The sequence below is a fragment of the Bidens hawaiensis genome, unplaced genomic scaffold (genome assembly GCF_021521415.1).
Source record: "Bidens hawaiensis isolate Kalapana, Puna unplaced genomic scaffold, B.hawaiensis_p1.1 tig00008634_1, whole genome shotgun sequence".
NCBI lineage: Eukaryota > Viridiplantae > Streptophyta > Magnoliopsida > Asterales > Asteraceae > Bidens > Bidens hawaiensis.
In genome coordinates this window covers 594,140-614,766 of record NW_027491623.1, presented here as the reverse complement: position 1 = coordinate 614,766, position 20,627 = coordinate 594,140, and positions in this window count along the sequence as shown.

The window sequence follows — 20,627 nt, the reverse complement described above, 5'->3', positions numbered from 1 at the left end:
CATGGGTAAGGACATCCGAATTAGTGAATGTCGTCCCGACCAAGCAGTGGGCTATGCCACCCAATCGTTTGGAGATGAAGCCATGTACTAGTGAGAGACTGTGGAGCGGAGGAAGAGTCGAAATGAGATTAGGGCGTTAAGGTAGGAAGATTTGAAAGAGATGGTCATGAAACATTTATGTGTTGATGCTGAAGTTGAGAGGATTGAGATGAAGTTTCTGAACCTGAAGGCGGGTAAGATGACGCACCGCGAGTACACCACTGAATTCAACCGCCTGTCCAGGCTAGTTCCGGATATGGTGAACACCGAAGCGAAGAAGATCAAGTGCTACGTCAGAGGACTTCCACAGAATGTTCTCACGTTAGTCAAGGCTAGTAAACCGGCAACCTTTGATTCTGTTGTTAGGCTCTCGGAAATGGTTCATGAAAACCAGGCTGTGGACGATGTGGTAGTGGATGAAAAGAATGAGAAGAAAGAGGCTACCCCTACTAAGCGGTCTGGCATATGGTGACAACAACTGATGAGAGGAGGTCAAAAGTTGGAAATAAGGATGCATGCAAGGTGTGCGGGAAGATGCACTTGGGGGAATGCAAGGCTGGTCCAAACCAGTGCTACCGATGCGGGAAGAATGGACACATCTCTCGTGAATGAACTGAGGACCAGAAATGTTACAATTGTGGTAAGTCGGGTCATATAGCAAGAGATTGTGGAGTATCCATAACAGTGGGGGGGAAGGAAGGGAGACGTGTAGAAGGATGGTCTATCAGCCACCAAGCAGGTTGCAAGAGAATAAGTGATCTATCTATGTTGTTTTATATTAGTGCTTGTTTAAGGGGTGTCTTATGTTACACTATGAACCAATGTTTAATTGGTATGCTAAAATGATTTCTTTTTTATGTTTTTATGAATGACTTGTGTTTAACCTATCAGGCCAAAAGTGAACGATAATGATAAGAGTAGTGTGTCATGTATAATGTGATAAAATGTATCATTTGGAACTTCATGGGAAAGCTATTTAAGAAAGCTAAAACCCATGATCAACTAGATGAGTGTTAAGACAAGAGGTAAAGCGGCAAGCGAGAAAGCTAGGACGCGTTATGAAGAGGCAAAAGCAGGAGGTAATCCTGTTGGGTTAATTAAGTAGGTTTCGAGGACGAAACCTCTTTTAAGGGGGTAGACTTGTAACATTCTGAATTTTCTATAAATAATATTTAATATATTATTTACTTCGGAAGAATAAAATTGATATAGTAGATGGATAATAATATAATTCCCGTTTTCACTATCGGCTAATAAAATAAATTATTATGATTTGGGCTTGTGTTGGGTTAAATAGATATAGGTTATGGGCTTGGATTAAAAGGAAGGAAGAAAAGACCATGGGCTTAAGCCCATGACCCATGATATATAAACCTTAATTAACCCATAATCCATTCATTTCACCCATTCCCTACACCACCCAAAACACACACTTAAGCTCTCTCTCTCTCTCTCTCTCTCTCTCTCTCTCTTATTCCCTCTTTCTCTAGCTGAAACCAATAAGAAGAACCGATCCCGACCCGAGTTAGTCGCGCACAGCTAAAGAAGGGAATAACGATTAACGGAGAACGTAACAGAACTCAGGTGAGTTTCTAGCCCCATTTCCTTGTTATGTCTTCAAAGCTGTGTGCATACTCGATGTGAAGTATGAATACACTTACCTTAAGTGGTAAGTGTATGTTATAATGTTTAATATGATATATATATATATATATATATATATATATATATATATATATATATATATATATATATGTTATGAATGGATATATGTCGATGCGTGAACGATCTTCGGATATTGCACGTATCGCCAAAGATAATAATTGCCAGGTAATAAGCAGCGTGTATGAATGTTATGTTGTGACTTGTTTATTATAAGATGTGTGTTGAGGGCACGTCGAGTTAGAGTGTGGTAGAAGTGGTAACAAGTTGGTAAGGGTGTAAGTGGCATGACGATAGGTAGTGGTAGGGTAAGCCTATACGTGTCTTCGTTAAATAAGTGGCACAACGATAGTACGTGGGAGGGCGAGCCTCTACGTGCCTTCGTTAAATAAGTGGCAATACTTGAGTAGGTGGGAGGGCAAGCCTCAATGTGCTTCCGTAATTAAGTGGCTAAGATGTAGAGGCAGTAAAGAGGTTAGCAGTAAGGTGAGCAGGTTAGATGAATGACTATGTGTCTTCAGACACATATGTATATATATATATATATATATATATAAATGCATGAAATGGTTGTATGGTAAGTTGCTTGATTAACTAGAACTCACTCAGCGTAACTGACTTTTAGTATGCACGCAGGTAAATGTGTATAAGGAGGTAGCATGAGGATGGCACATGGCAAGGATTGAATGACTGGCATATGAAGATGAAAGAAATGATGTTTTAAATGTGATGTATTATGATACGTTTTTAAAGACAAGTTGTATGTTTTGTAACGAATGATTGAAGTTAACATTTCCGCGAAAATTTTTAATTAACTCTGATTTGTAGAATGGTGTTCATGAGTAAATTCAACATGAAATGTAGGGCACCGGTAACGGGGCCTTACATCATTTTAGTTAAACTCCTTGTAAAACATAATTATGTAAAAATAAATGTTTTATATTATCAAGGGTATTTAAATCTCTTTTCATATAAAGAAATGTTTGTCAAAAGAAATTCCTGCTGCAACAAAATAGACTTTGATATATTTTCTAAACCAATGCCAACTATTGGTCATTCATCTAGGCCCTTATAGCCGGGTGTGACACCAGAGGCGGAGGTATGAGCTGGGTATATAGTGAGACGAGGGCGGTAGGCGCTGTGTGTCCGCGGTATGCGTGATGTGAATTGTGAAAATGTGAAACCCTAATTAACCTTTGTTAGCATTAAAAAAAAGGAAAAGAAAAATAAGGAAAAAGTTACACACATGATGAGAATCGAAACCTGGGTTATCACTTTATGAAGAGGGGGTCTTTACCCCATATATCATGGTTCACTGTGTAATGGGTTCACTCAATATTTTATATGTTGGTTCATTTCAATATTTTATATAGGCTTTCTATTAAGAGCCCGAAACTTAATAGATTCCCGTAAACTTGCAACATATATGCTAGATTTTTGTCCCTGGCTATAATGAACATATAAAACTGGTTAATAAGCATTATATAATTTATATCATCAGATATGCATAGGTTAATCAATGATGCTCTCCATTTATTGATGACAAATCACACTCTATATTAGATTACTTAAAGCCGTGCCATTTAGAAAAAACAAATACTTTGAAATATAAAAAATGGACCATGTGAAATAATAAGACATTTATAGTATTGATTCCTTAACTTTTGGCTTTATCTAAAAGGGTGGGTGTTGTGGTAAGATGAATGCTATCTAAGTCGACACCATTGTGGAACATCGGAACACTATGGAACGATATCAAAGAATAACGTTGGTGAAAACTTGGGTCCGCATATATAAAGATCCCGATGAACGGGAATCAATAAAGACCTAGATAAGATTTTGGAGGTGGTTATTTAACATTTCAAAAAAGAAGGGGGAGCTATTTATCGTGTTGTCCATAAAAAAAATTCAAAGTGAAAGGACATGCAAATGAAGACCAACAAATTCAGTGACATCTACAACAATGCAACTACAATCCGCGTAGTGGTCAATGCAATGAAGATGTTCTATGTGAGACAAAGGTTGAGTGTATATTAAAAAATAAAACCAAAAGAAAATCTTTCCAGCGATGCAGTGGCGGATCCAGGAATTTTTTTCTAGGTGGTGCACTAGTTTTAGACTTCAATTTCATAGAGTCGGGTATAAAGAATTCTGGGTCGGTTTGATGGTGGGGGTCGGTTCGAGATTCGTTCGGTTTGAGGTTCGATGGTTCAAGCCGATGAATCAATTCTGAAACACGTCGGGTTTAGCTAGTTTAAATCCACAATTTGAAATTATCACCAAACACAATATCATTAATCCAAATTACCCATATATATCCTTCTACTTACCTAATAATGTGTATAACAAAAGCCCTAAAGTAATTTAAAAAAACATACAACATCAAGTAGCCAACAAATACCCACATAGGGTACGGTTTTGAATAAAAAATAAGAACAAGAGGTGAAAATGATGAAGTGAGTTACATATTAAAACTAACAAATCAATAATTACAAACTAACAAATTAAAACTAAAATTTTACAAATAACTTAACAATTAACAAGAACAATTAACAAATGAATGTATACTTACCTTAAAAGGGGGATGATTCGAGGAGACCAACAGACCAACGGTGGTGTGCTGTCGGCTAGTAAACCAGCAGGCAGCAGCGATGGTCGGTATATGATATAAGGTTGAATTAGAAAAAAAATCAAAAATTTCGCTAGAAGCCAGAATCGAACATAGTGACCTTCAGTTTACAAAACCAACCATTTACCAACTGAACTAGCGCCTTTAATGTTAACATGGTGATTCTTTCTTAATTTATAAGGTGCTTCCTCTGATAATTTCTATATATAAATACACTAGTATTTCAAAACTCGGGTGGTTTCGAGGAACAACCCATTCATTCTATAGATCCACCCCTGAGCCGATGTGGTTTTGTACTTAAAGATCTTCTCGAAATGACATGTTGCACCTCTATTGATGTGAGTAGCCAACTTACAATAAGATCTAAGGTGTTCGAGTCAAGTGCACAAACAACTTCAGCATAGGCATAATAATGCACCGTAAACATAGCTTGAAAATAAGTGATAAAAGAAAAAACAAGTATTTTTAAAAGACGATGGAAAGTGAAACGATTCAATTGTGACAGGTGACTAATCACATTTTTTTGAGTAGTTTTTGACTTTATACTTATAGATTGTCTTAGGGTACTGTGGCGGATCAAAAAGAAAAGTTAAGTGAGAGTGCGGCTAAAAAAATTATTTAGTAGTAGCCGATACATAAAATGAAGAAAAAAAAATTGCCTTACAGATGTATTTCACCAAGAAAATTGTGGGGTAGCCGAGACTACCACTTGCTAGATCCACCCATAAGGCACTTGGGGGCAATGTTGAAGTAGCCGACCTTCTTCAGTTGCAACCTAGTTAATGAATACATAAACCAAATGACCAAACACCAAATCCGAAAATATGCGAAACCAATTACACCTTTACCATCCTCAATTCCATTCTGTTTACTCGATACCGAAGCGATGGTGGTGGTGTAACCAGTTGCCAGTTCAACCGGCTGTACGAACCGTTTTTTAATCACGGATTAATACACTCGAATAGTAACACATGAAGCTCCATTTTTAAACATCGAATAGTAAGGACTCATGTTTATTGATCTTCGCATGTTAAACAACAAACACACACTTGAACAGAATCTATGTATTTTAGACTTTCTTTAATTCAAAAAATAAAAAAAGGAAAACGACAAGAAATAGTGGAGCCCTAAGCAAGCCGACGTTGACACGCACGTGTACGATGTGGCCAGCCATGAACAGACAACCTCAGCGTTATATTGTCCTTTAACCAATCAGCATTAGACAGCGTTTTTCAATATACCACTCTGGTTTTATAATACCACCAATCAAAGCTGCAATACCGGTTTCAGTCATCTCAAACCTATCTCCTTTTTTGGTACATAACTTTTCTTTCCTTCCCTTTTTCCTAAAAAAACCTATACTTGCTGCTCTATACTGAGTAATAATAATAAATACATATTTTGTATTTTCTTTTCGTAATAAAAACAAATGATAGTCTCACTATTTTGTGCTAAACGAATCACTAAAATCCATATTTAAGTTAGTTCTACACCATATAGGACAACTTTTTTTTAATAGCAAGACAATTATTTTAACAGTAAATGTTACTCATACAGTATTATATTTCAATATTAGTGTAAACACATGCCCTCCCATTTAAAAGGCAAACGACTTTATCAAGTGAATTAGTTTCATGTTTACAAACTATAAATTAGTTATTTCGATAGAAAATCACATAAAGTTTAAATAAATATTTCTTCGAACGGGAACTATATTTCACACTTCGAAAACCATATACGCGTAAACTGTCGGTACCATCGGTTTCGTTACAACCTAACGCACTACATAACATAAACATGTAAAACGGTTTCAAGTGAAAATAAAAAATAAAAATAGACCAAAACCGTTGAAAAATGTGTATTTTTAATCCCCTTGCAGCCTGATATCCGCAAGTACATCCGGAAACACAATAAGTAATGAGTAACAGGCATCCGGCTATACTCATAATATATACCCGTACCATTGTCGTCACTAAAAAAACCCATGGTTTTATAAATCCCGTTTAGGCATCGAGTACTCAACTAGTAATAATATCTTTGCCTAGACTGAGTTCTCGGTGTGCCATCCCCGAATACTCTCCGATCAAGACCGAGTACTCCCAACTCTTCAGTGATTTTTGCAACCTTGAAAAAACCGCTCTTAAAACGGAAAAAATATAATTAACTATAAAAACTCAAATTAAAGTCAAACAGTGTGCAATATATTCGTACACACACACTCTCACCCCGACTAATATGTGGAGTAGAATCATCAATCAAAAATAGAAAGTGTACGTTTACATGAAACATATATACAAGTATATACAACTGTTGAAGCAAGTAGCCGATAACAATAATAATAATAATAATAATAATAATAATAATAATAATAATAATAATATCATTCCATTCCAAATTGGGCGAAATATTCTCCCAGCAGCACCGGCAACAGCATACAATTAATCGATCATCGATGGGTCGAGGAAAGGTGACGTTGAAGCGGATCGAAAACAAAATCAACCGTCAAGTAACCTTCTCGAAACGTAGATCCGGACTGTTAATGAAAGCTCACGAGATCTCCGTACTGTGTGATGTTGACGTGGCTCTCATCGTCTTCTCCACCAAAGGAAAGCTTGCTGAGTACGCTACTGATGCTTCGTACGATTTCCAACTCTTTTTCCTTCTATATTTTGCCCTAATTTGCTCTTCAAATACACGCAACTATATTATAATAAACTATCTGTTAGTAGCCAGTAGTAAGCAACTAGACAGGACGATACATCGATAAAATAAAAAGTACCCTGATTTGATATAATTAGCGTTTATTCGGATTTATAGTTATTTCATACAACAAAATAATTGTGAACTTAGGTTATTCGAATGGGGATTTAGGGTTTTTGGTAGCTTGTGATCGATTCGGTCTAGTTTAGTTCTTAAACAACGTGATTTAATTAGCCTTTTCTTTTAACTATAACTTTAACACATGTGATAACAATATATTAACCAAATCTTTCTTTTTATCTGTCATAGTACATTAGACTACTCCCATTCACAATCTCAGAATCTTAATCCTACATTATAAAATTAATTTCTCTCTCTTCAATCTACAAAATTTAACCCACTCCAATCTTTTACTCCCATTAACGACCCAATCTCATCCTTTTTTTATTAAATAAATTCAATTTATAATTAGTTTTGATTAACTATATAAATATAATTAAGTAATTAGATTTTTTTAAAAAGTCAAAGATAATAAGTTATAAAACAAAAACCAAAATATATATATAAATAATTGTTATGAATTAAAAATAAATAATAAAATGTGGGATATGTGGGATAAACAAAATCTAAGCATCCAGTAACAAGGTGACACGTGGAAACAAAGATAATGTTTGGATATCTAGTTGATAACGCCAGATAATGTTATCTAAACAAAATCCAAGCAATTAGTAAAACCGTGACATGTGGTAACGAAGATAATGTTAATATTTAATTTGTATTAAAAATGCAAATTTTGAAACGAACTCCGTTTTTAATAAAATTTATACCGGAATGTTCAAAAAAAAACTAAACAAGATTGTGTTTTTAAATTTTTTTAAAATTTTAAATATTATAAGTTATTTAAGAAAAATCAAATTATAATTAAAATTAATTATGTTAAGAGAAAAATCAAAAAAAAAATAAAAACCAACCAACCCAAGTGTGACTCTTGGATTCCATTATCTTCAAACATGGTTGCAATCTTGATCGTGGTTGCAATCTTCTCATGGCTTTTTTAATTTTTTTTTTTTATCCGATCTTGTAGGCATTGGATCACCAATGGGCATAATCTTAAGTGTATATTTTCATGATCTATATTTGCTTTAATAACTTTGACAAATTAGCTTGGAGCACTGGGTGCATGACTGCTGTTTTAACTTATAGTGCTTGCTTGCTTGCTGATGCTCATACAGTAGTAGCATACATATGTGTACATTCTTACTAACAACATATTCATTTTTATTTGGTTTTACAGAACGTACAGTCTTATAATTCAAATCTTTATTAGGTAGCATGTTACCATTTTAAAAAATTTAGTTTAATTAGTCATTGGTACCTTCTTTGATATATAATATTTATAATATATTTTCATCTCTCTCTCTCTCTCTCTCTCTCTCTATATATATATATATATATATATATATAGGGGAGGGATATTTTGAGAACTATGTTGAGTTTTAAGAATTTAAGAACTCAATTTTAGGCCACACATTTAATTAAATAGATTGAAATATGTGGTTGAGATTAAATCTGGCAAAAAAGTCAAAGTAAGAGAGAGAATAAATATGTAAGTGGTTACACTAACTTTTACGTCCGTTACACATGTGTAAAAAGTTGACTCGTTGCGTAAAAAATTCTGTAATTTTTTTCCGTGTATGTAACTTACATATATTACGCATGTGTAAAAAAAATTCGAAAAAAAAAAAATCGTTACACTGAGTTTTTTCGAGTTCTTAAAACTCAAAGGGGTTCTTAATTGAAATCTCCCATATATATATATATATGTATATTATATATATAAAGTGCTGGATATAAACTAATTTGCTTTGTAATTAACATTTAATAACCATATTTTAAGATGTTATCAATGCTTTTCTTTTTTAATTAACATTTTCCTGTCTATATATGGCTGACTTTAATAAAAAGGTACATGTTATTTAAGTTTTTATTTTAGGGTTAGTGTAGTGTATGTCAATTGTCAACCAATTAAACCCAAATGTAACTTTATTTTATTAAAGCGATTGAGTTTCTTATACTAGAAATATTTCATAAGCCCCACGTAATCCGACAAGTAACAATATGGATGGCGAAAATAAAGTTCCAAAAGAAATATGGACAAAAAGGTGGTTTAATTGTTTAAAAGTTATGATCTAAAAGGTACGTACAAGATGCTAGTTTTACATTAATTACGCAAACTATGCTCTAAATAATAGGAGCCTAGCTAGATTCTTATTTTATTATTTTTTTTCAAGTTAAACTCTTATTATAACTCGTAAAGTTATAAGACAATATTAAATTAACATAACAATTAACAAGTACTAAGTGATGCTAAGACAACTCTAAAAGGAAAAACACTTATTTCCTTTATATAGTAAATAAAAATAATTTGACGATACCATTGTATAAAACAGATATAATAAAAGTTATACAATACATATTCCAAAATAAATAAAAGAACTTATCAAATAAAGGTTTTTTTAATTATAAGGTTCGAACAAGCAAGAAGACTTAGATTCGGCTTAGGCACATGAAATCGATTACTTTAAAACGACTTAGTCATGATCTCTCAAAGTAAACAACCATAGAACAACATTTGTACTTGTCTCCCGGGTACAATATGTACTGCTAGGAACTCGATGGTGCGAAGTAGCACTGGAGTTATTTAGTGTTCGATCGTTTACAAAAAATAATGAAAAAATGTTTGTTACTGAATAAGAGCTTGGAACACATGTGCGAAACACGTAGGATCTGTGTGACTCTTCCTAATCAGCGGGTTTGAGAGTTTCGATCTAACATTCGTGTACGTAGGTTGTGGGCATGCACAACTTCAGATTTTCCAAGCCATTTGGACTGAATTTCGCATCCTGTGTGCATGAATAAATATGGGAATGAAACCTAAGTGAAAAAGCTTACTAAGAATGTTTATTTCACTCGTCTTTTCAAGCTCCATTCCGAACACTTTATTTGAGTATCGATATTTAATTCACATTTAGCTCTATTTTAAACACGTACATCTTAAGTCATTGCCGCACCCGTCTCCTTTGTGGCCCATTTGGTACGTCGCTCTCAGCCTAAAACTACGCAATCCCTTTTATTGTTTTCATCCCTTGCCACGTTTGGACCTATTGACAGAATTTCACATCTTTAGCACATCTTATTATTCATCCTATCATGTATAATCATAATATAACATAATCTTATTAATTCAAGTTGTTTAATGGTCCATTCTCTTTAGATTTAGAGGCCATATTATCCTTTGAAATCGCTCGAGGTCCGTGCCATCGAAAGTGGCACCTTGTATGCTTCTGAGACTCGAAATCTCAGTTTGGTGCCAATGAGTTCCCATAGTGTTCTTAAATCCTGCAAGTCATGTAACCTTAATTAAACACTTTATTCCTCATAACACAATTGGTGAATTCAATTCCACATTGCACATAACATACAATAACCACATGTTTATATCTATGTACATACTTTCTTTACTTACAAGGTTCAAATGCTTATTTTTTCCCTTAGAAGTCCTTATATGTAATTCCATTTCAAAGTATATTTCAATTCATGTACCTAATGATTGAGGCTGGTTTATCAACAAATTACTTATTTTGAATCATCATTTTGTCCACTAATCTACTCTAGGTAGAAATTACTCAAACTCCCTCAAGAATAGTTTCAACTACGTACTCAAAAGAAACGAGTTCTATTAGTACGTAGTCGTGAAAAGCGAAGTTTCTAAACTAGAAACCATCATTATAAGTCCTAAATTTTCTGGAAAATCATCGACAAATACTTCCACGCAAACAAGGAGTACGGGTTTTTCCTGTCGATATGCAGTATATGTGGCTTGTATCAACTTGATTCATCTTTAGTTTCTTGCCCATACATCACATCTATATACTGATGTAAGTGATTATTCATTATAATAAGTAAAGCTCAAAACATTCATGATGAAGATTTTGGGACATTACAGATATACTCCTCTAATTTAAGGTTTCGTTCAAAAAATTGATTTTGGACTTTGGAGAAAGTAAGAGTATAATTTTACCATTTCTTCTTCCAAATCCCATGGTGGTGCCGGATGCCCTTTCGATGCTTCCATTGTAACTTAACCTGTTTTTTTACTTGTTTACCATGGTGGTGACGGATCACTACTGAGTTCCCGTCGACCGATCTCACCCCAATATATAGGTGGACACTTTGTATCATATAAAAGGTGGTGTTCCACCACTTTGAGCATGTTTGGGATTGCTTTTCTTAAAAGTGCTTATGGCTTTTTGGAGAGGCAAAATATCCAAAATGCCCCTCCAAAAGCACCTAAAAGCTCCAAAAATTGGAGCTTTTAGGTGCTTTTGAAGGGGCATTTTGGATATTTTGCCTCTCCAAAAAGCCATAAGCACTTTTAAGAAGCAATCCCAAACACCCCCTTTGAGTGGCAGATGTTGTGATATGAGAATTCCACCAATGGTAAGTAATTTTTCTAACTTCCTCCTATTAAACGTAATTTCCAATTTCAAGTCACAAGTCGGTGAACTTGAGGGACCAATAAAAACAAGTCGGTTATAGTTGGTTATGTCTCCTAACTACATTGTAATTAAAATAGGTAATCTATATAAGTTAGATTAGTCTATATAAACCGAGTTATGGTTAGACATTATAGAACACACGAGAGATAACCGAGCTAGGATTCATCTAGAAACGTGTGAGACGCAATCGAGTTAGGGATTGTTAAGAAATTGATGCAACCAAGTTAGGTTCACCAAGAGTCAAATGGACTTAGGGTTTGAGAGATTGTAATCAGTTTTTTTTATATATTTTGATTAATATAAATAGAGTTAGACGTTTAGTTCGTGTTTGTTTATCGATCGGGACTTGACCTCCGAAATCTAAATTATATGCCCGTAGGCCATCTTTGAGAGTTTGAATAGTCCTCTAGCTTTGATTGTCAGTTTGAGGATGGCAACAATAATAATCCAAAGCTTGGCACCTAATTCATCTCGAACTTTCTCTGTAAGTGAGAAGTGAGGCGTGTGCCACCATCGGAGACTATAGACATCAATACACCATGACATGTAACTATAGGCTAGGTATCCTTCTGCCGTAAATTCTTAAGAATGTCTCTCTAGTATAGGTAAGAAATGTGCACCATTGGTCAAACGATCTACCAGCACCTATATTGCATCAACTCTTCAATGGTCTTATCTCCACTACCAATTTTATTGTAATGTATATGCTCTCACTTCCAAATTGTAATGTCAGGTGGTTGAATCTTTTCATATGGATTAAAGTCTTCTGCTTCATTGTTAGCAATTTCAGACTCTAAGTCACAAGTTTGTAAACTTGAGGGACCAACGTTGACAAGTCAGTTATAGTTGCTTATAGTTCCCAATTACAATAAGTTTCTTAATTGTTTTGTAATTATAATTGTCAATGTCTTGGCTAACAAGTTAGGGTTAGTCTATATAAATCGAGGTATGGTTAGACATTACGGAACACATGGGATGCAAGTGAGTTAGGGTTCACTAAAAGTCAAATCAAGTTATGGTTTGAGAGATTGTTATCCGTTTTTGTAGTTATATTTTCTGACTAATATAAACGATTTATACGATTAGTTCGTGTTTAATTATCAAGCAAGACTTGAGTCATATATCTTTCAACACTAACTTCCGGCCCTCTGTAAGACTGGGTCCTGGGTGGTTGTACACCTCGCCCTCTCTTAGTCGACCACGTTGACTTGTATCGAGTCTTATCAATATACATAAGAAAAATCTAATGAACCCTAAATACTAAAATAAAAGCTAAGGAAGTTTAGTAGAGCTTTAGCATTTTTTTAGAAGTGTTTGGGACGACCTCAATACCCAAGTTAGTTTTCCTAAAATGGAATGTCAATCGTTCATACTGATTTGACGAGACTCGATACAAACCAATAGTTTAACGCTTCAGACCTCACTCACCAAGGAACATCATCAAGAAGAAAACCCATCGGAGAAACCCTCTTAAGTTATGTTTCTTACCTGAGACTTTATGATCTTAAGCCTTGCCATCACTCCCTATACCATTATACTAGAAGGCCAACTACTGAAACTTTAGAACTAGTTTGCTTGATTTCCTCTCCATCTCTCTCTTGTTCCTCCAAGAGTCGTATTAGAGAATAATCTATATAAAATGTTCCTATTTTTGAAACATATAGATTCTATACAAATTTACTACTTGTAGTGGTTATAAGAAAGTTGAAGGTTAATTAATGGATCGATATAACTTTGTTATCCTTATTATTTATTAGGGTTTGGATTAACGTGCTAACTGTGATAATTGAGTAGTATAATTATATATACAACATAGTGTAATTATAGTGTAGTGTAGTTACACTACGATATAATTACACTACTTTTATATATAATTACACTACTTGATTCCTACAGTTAGTACGTTAATTTAATTTATACGTTAACTTTTCTCTTATTTGCTAACTATGGTGCTTAAGAAATTAAGATAAAAACTTATTTAAATTTTAAATTTTAAATTTATATTATGTGAGTATTTGTGATGTTGGGCCCATTATTTTTCCATGAAAAGCCTTGTTTTTCTTTTGTTTTGTTGCATTTAATTGTTTTATATTTTCATAGATCTTACTAAGTATTACGACGATGTAAATATATATACTTTATTTTAAGTCTTAAAGATATGCTATTAATTCTAGTCTACAAAGTTCTTTTAACAAAGATATTAAATTGTAAACCTAGTGGTTTCAACTTCCAACTTCTGCGTGCTTAAATTTAACAACAGTTATGTCAATAACCGTTGCGGCGCAGCTTGTTGCCCGCTTACCTGCCACTTCATTGTAAATCGTTTGAATGTTTCTATGATAATTAAGGATAACCGTTGAACTCTTTAGTTATTATTTCATATATAATATGGGTATGTTTGATAGGAAGCTTTTAAGAGCTTTTAGATACTTAAATATTCAAGTTTAAAAAAAAAAACTCATACTCAATTAAAAGCCTTGTTTGGTTCAAGGAGCTTAAAGCATTTATGTCAGGAGAAAAAGCTGAAAACTCAAAGTTTCTACTAGTAGTTTTTAGAAACAATTACAAACTTTTAGTATTTTAATTTACTTAAATAACCTTCCAAAATAAATACATTTACTATTATTGATTTTAGTTATGCCTACTTTAGTAATTTTATACATTTTATTAAAAGCTACAGCTACTCTGTCAAATATCTAAATATATCTAAAAAGCTACAGTTACCAACTTCAAGCCACCAACCTCCAGCTACAGTTAGCACCCAGTTTTGCCAAACATACCCATAATCGTTATAGCACTAGCACTTGTTTTATATGGGTTGATGGTGGTTTTAATGATACACGATGGTGGTAAAAAATGTGCACCGAAGATATGAGGGTAGTTGTGTTTGGAAGTAACTAAGGGTGGTGATAATCGTCCCGCCACCCTGCTTATCTTTCTTTTATACTTGGATGGGTGGGATGGTGTTCCTCCTCCTTCCTGACCAAAAATTCAACCTCCATCCCGATCTTCCTTCTCGTTGCTTCATTTTTTTCTTTGTTTGGCATGGCATCCAACAACTATTCCTCGCGGCGGCTTCACTTCTCTCGGTACCACATGAGGTGGGGTGGTGTTCCTGTTAATATCGATCAGTACCGGCTTCTATATGTACCCATCCACTCCCACCACCCTAAGAATGTTTTAAGAGTTAAAGATGATAAGAACACGTGTGATCTCTTGAGTGTTTAATTTTTTAGTTGATGGCGATCATGTATTTCAACTTACTTGAGGAGTATGTCATTGTTTCTGAGAACACGTAGCTAATTTAATTAGTTTCTATTAATGATATCTTTCGACCACTTAGTAATGCTATTCAAAAAGGGACAGTGGTGACGTAACTTGTTGTCTGTTTACCTTCTGTATCATTCATTGTAAACACTACTGTTTAGTTTGGCTCATACATTTTATTGATCGTAATTTATCACAAAATTAAATGTAGATTTGAAGGAAGTAAGATATGTAAAGAATTAAAACCTATGACATGTTTAATTGACTAAATTACTAATTTTGCTTAGGAAATTTATTGAAAAAGTTAGAATATATGCTTCTGACTATGACGACACACAAGGTGATAGCAAGTTTATTTCAATTCCAGTTCAGTGTCCAATAATGATCGGCACCCCTTGATTAAATTCTAGAGTCTATTTGTTTTTTTTTCCCATAACTCTTTCTATCAAAAATAAAATTTTTGGACTAATGAACCCCTTACGTTTATATTTGTTTCCGGTGTTGACTGCTTAGGCTAACTCCAACCATTATCTCCTATTAAGTTAGGTTAAAATGACTAAGATGCCCCTTTAATATTAAAAATTATAAATTAAAAATCTATAATATATATAAACGAAGATCCAAAAATCCTATGTGTCGCGATGTGGTCGCTCCCCCTTTTTTTGGAGTCACCAGATTTGCTTGATTTTAAATGGAGGTTTTTCATGCATTTGACCTGAATTCATGGGTATGGATCTTAACAAACCCAGATATTCCTTAAACGGGTTATAACATCTCATTAAAAAAAAACTAATCTCACCAGATATTTGATATAAAAATCCTATAAAATAGGATATACTAAAAATTAATATCTTAATTATTTTAAAAAAAGATATATATATATATATATATATATATATTATTTAAATTAAAAAACCAATTTTATTGGTAAAAAAGTAAATGGGTCTTGAGTCTCATCAAACCATAAGTATATTATTAACTTTCATAAATATTATTTATAATTAAAAAAACTAATTTTATAGTAAAAAAAAATAAACGGGTCTTGGGTCTCATCAAAACATATAGCTTTTAAACCGGGTTATTAACATCTCATTTATTTGTGAAACAATTTATCACCAAACCATAAGTATATTATTAACTTTGATACAATAAGAAAAATATAAATTCAAAAAATAAATAAATATTAGAACAAACAATATAAAACAACCCCTGTAATACGGGGGATAAAAACTAGTATAAATATAAATGATTAAATTTCTTTCTCCTATTTCTATTATCTCTCTCTTCACTCCTTAATCGTAATCATCACATACAAAACTCGGACACCCTACATAAACCTAGCTAAACGACTACTCTCTCATATAAAAAAAAGCTACCACCACACCACCCATGACAAGTATGATCGGAATTGAAGAAATAATATATGGAATTGAAATATGACAACAAAAAAATTGGAGCTAAGGAACTTGAACTTTGTAATGAATTTTGGTGGCAAACAACTCATAAACGAATTAAAATCTATCATGGAGGCCACCACCTATTGATTGAACCACCTTCGGTGTCGATATACGTCGCTTTGGTGGGCTACCATCGCCACAACTACATAATAACGCCTCCTTAAAGACAAACTTTTCCTCTATGGTAGAGAGGCTGCACCGCCTACGATCCCCGACTAAAACCCCTTTCTAATATAAAATATAAAAATAAAAATATTAATATGCCAAATTAATAAACTATCAATATGTTAGAAGAGCAAAATTATAATTATAACACCTAAATACAAATTAAAGTAGCCATAATACCACATGATAAAAAGTTGAAAATGTAATACAAATTGTTTGTTAGTCAAAATGTTAAAGTATTAGCGGTTATTGCCTATTAGAGTTTGACCCGTATTTAGAAGATCTTTATTATATGTGTTCGTATGTATACATATTAATATGTGTGTTTAGACTGTAGAGAGAGAGAGATTTATTCGAGAAGTCATGCTTAGTGCGAGAAAAGACCCTAATCAATCACAAATTTTCTTTTATTAATTTTTAATTATATAACTCTAGGAGTATATTAGTAAACATTCTAGATATTTTTTTGGTAACTAAAACCAATTAATGTTAAGTTACAAATAATATAATTCAATGTATCTCCAAAAAATACATAAAATAAAACCATCATACACATACTATAAAAACTACATTCGTTAAACTAAACCATCATATAAAATACCTACACAAATCACAATATTAATCTACACAAACAAAACTTATTCATGTAATCACCTACATGGATCACAATATAACAAGAAAGCACAAAACTAGTACATTTTAACTTACCCAAATCACAATATATTAACTTACATAAACAAAACTAGTACATAATATCACATATACATATCATAGTATTAACTTACACTTGTGAAATATTCTCAAGAGTTAAGTGCCATTTTAGTACCTGTGGTTTAGCCAACTACGCAACTTTAGTACCTAAACTTTATTTTGTGCAACTGGCTACGTCAGTTTCAAAAAACTTGCCTTTTTAGTATTTTTGGCTAACCCCGTTAATTTTTTCTCGTTAAGTCAGGGGTAAACTTGTAATTTCAATTATTTTATTAATTCATTTAAAAGTTAAGTGCCATTTTAGTACATGTGGTTTGGCCAACTACGCAACTTTAGTACCTAAACTTTAGGTACTAAAGTTGCGTAGTTGGCCAAACCACATGTACTAAAATGGCACTTAACTCTTCATTTAATCAAATTCCCCCTTTTGTAAAGGTTTTGTTTAGTTTTTAGACCCAATTACAAATTTTGTCCTTTAAAATAAGACGAATTACGGTTCGTGTCCTTTTTTTAGTTTCCTTGCAGGCGGTGTACTTTAAACTTATGTTTCCTACAAGTTTTGTCCTTTACGCTAACTGGGTTAGAAAAAGTCAGTTAAATACCCTCACGTGAGACACATGTAAGGGCATTTTTGTCTTTTCGCCTGTACCTGCAAATTTATAACACATTCCTCCTCCTTTCTTTCTTTTTTCTCTCTACGCCACCATCACCACACCATCACTATATCACAACCACTCTGGCCACCATACCCCCACCCACCCCGTTGCAGATTCCATTCCATTCCCACCGCCGCCGTCAACCACCCATCTACAACCACCACCACCCGATCAACCATCTAAACCACCCATCTAAACAACCTGGTCGAAACCCGGCCACCACCACCACCGGATCTGGCCACCTCCAACCCATCCACCACCACCGGATCCGGCCACCTCCAACCCATTTCGCCTCTACCTCCACCACCACCAAATCATTAACCCTAGATCTCAAACCCACCAAATCACCCAATTTCTCTAACTCCGGCGACAATCCAACACTGACCCACGAAACCCACACCCCCAATTCTCACCACCACCTCCGCCGCCGCCGTAAACCCACCGGATACCCTGTTGGATATCCATGAGCAGATCCGCCGCCGTAAATCCACCGTAAACCCGCCGGCGTAAACCCACGAAATCCACACCCCCAATTACCGGATAACCCGAACCCATCAAGAACAAGCTCAGATACCCTGTTGGATCTAGGGTTACACCTAACATCACTGTGGTTTCAGATCTGCTCAGGGATCGCCGGAAAATTATGGTGGTGGTGGATCTGAGTCATGGCCCGAGATGCAGCAGCCTTTGTCCAGAAAATCATGGTGGTGTTGGTGTAGACTGTGGAGACAGGGAGAGGAGTAGAGAGAGAGAGAAGACTAGAAGAGAGAGAGAGAGAGTATATCTTTAATATATATTATTTATTTTTTACAATAATATATCTGCACCTCGTTGAAAAGACCAATATACCCTCACATGCGTCTCACGTGAGGGTATTTAACTGACTTTTTCTAACCCAGTTAGTGTAAAGGACAAAACTTGTAGGAAAAAAAAGTTTAAAGTACACCGCCTGCAAGGAAACTAAAAAAAGGACACGAATCGTAACTCGTCTTATTTTAAAGGACAAAATTTGTAATTGGGTCTAGTTTTTAAACATTTGAAAACCCTAGGGACCGATGGTGTCAAATCTTAAACTAAACAGCCCCCACCCTCTTTCTCTTTCGTTTTCCGGCTTCTATCCCGTTCTCAATACCGGCGGGATTCCGACCATCTCAGCTCTGGCCAACTGTTTAATTTTCATTTTGAATTCAAACCCAAAATCTGCTATACAATGTGTGCAGTGCATTGACCTGATTAAGCAGGGGATTAACAGCTCTGATTGACGAAATCGGAGGGCGGATTTGGGGGTCTTTCAAACTTGACTATAAAAGTATTCAGAACCAGCTTATGAACAAGTCAGTCACTTGTCCTACTGGCTAGTGCATCCCTCGTTAAAACTTGTAAAAACCATAGGCGTGAGTTCGAGTCCCTGTCAGCACATATTTTTTTGAGTTTATGATAAAATAATTGAAATTACAAGTTTACCCCTGACTTAACGAGAAAAAATTAACGAGGTTAGCAAAAAGTAAATGGCAAGTTTTTCGAAGCTGGGGTAGCTAGTTGCACAAAATAAAGTTTAGGTATTAAAGTTGCGTAGTTGGCCAAACCACAGGTACTAAAATGGCACTTAACTCTTTTTGAGTTTATGATAAAATAATTAAAATTACAAGTTTACCCCTGACTTAACGAGAAAAAATTAACGGGGTTAGCAAAAAGTACTAAAATGACAAGTTTTTTGAAACTGTGGTAGCTAGTTGCACAAAATAAAGTTTAGGTACAAAAGTTGCATAGTTGGCCAAACCACAGGTACTAAAGTGACACTTAACTCTATTCTCAATATAGAAAAAACATTCACGACCCATCTGTAAACCACATGCATGCGTCAACAAAATAAAGTTTTTTTCTATCAAACAAAACATTTTATGCAATCACGTTTGCTTCTACATACATACAAATCATTAATTTAATTTAGGAAAAGTAATAAAGACACAACCTTATACATCTATAAGGTTGTGTGATGTGAGGCACTATCAATGACACACGGGCATTATGGCATCATGAACACCACGTCGAGTTAATCATCAACAGACGTTATGGGGGCTCGGCGTTGTCCAAGTTTTAGGCACACAATCTCACTTTTTGGTCTATGAATTAATTGTATGGACCAATCAATAAAATTCACATCACCCCACTAAACCATTTTTATTATGATTATTTTTTTATATAGTTTAATTATATTTTAATAAGGTAGATGCTAGTTATCACACAACGCAAGTTGCAAGTTGTTGCCTCACTGCTTATGTGACAATGATGTGACACGATAACTAACTTTTGTTAGTTATTTCACTACACATAGCCAAAACAAATTAATGATCTTGCATTATTTTAGGACTAAATAAAAGTTTTAATTATGAGACAAATGTTCTTAAACTACCTTTTCGCTAGTAAAAATCATTTAAGTTACAATTCTAATAATTACAATATGTTATTTGAGATAACCTTGATTATACATAATCAATGGCTAGTACTAATTTCTCACACTTCTCACATGATTCATACCCTATAATATATGTATGTGTGTGTGTGTATACTAGTTTGAAACATATGTACTATACGGGTAATTCTTTAAGTACGATATTTAATAAATAACAGATATATAATAAACATTAAACCTATCAAGCATTGTTAATACACAGTAGTTGTATAATAATCTTTTGTAACAAGTTTAAAATAAATAATAAACTTTTATTTTCATAAGGGTTGTTTTTAGCACAAATTAACTGAAAATAAAAAAAAAATACTC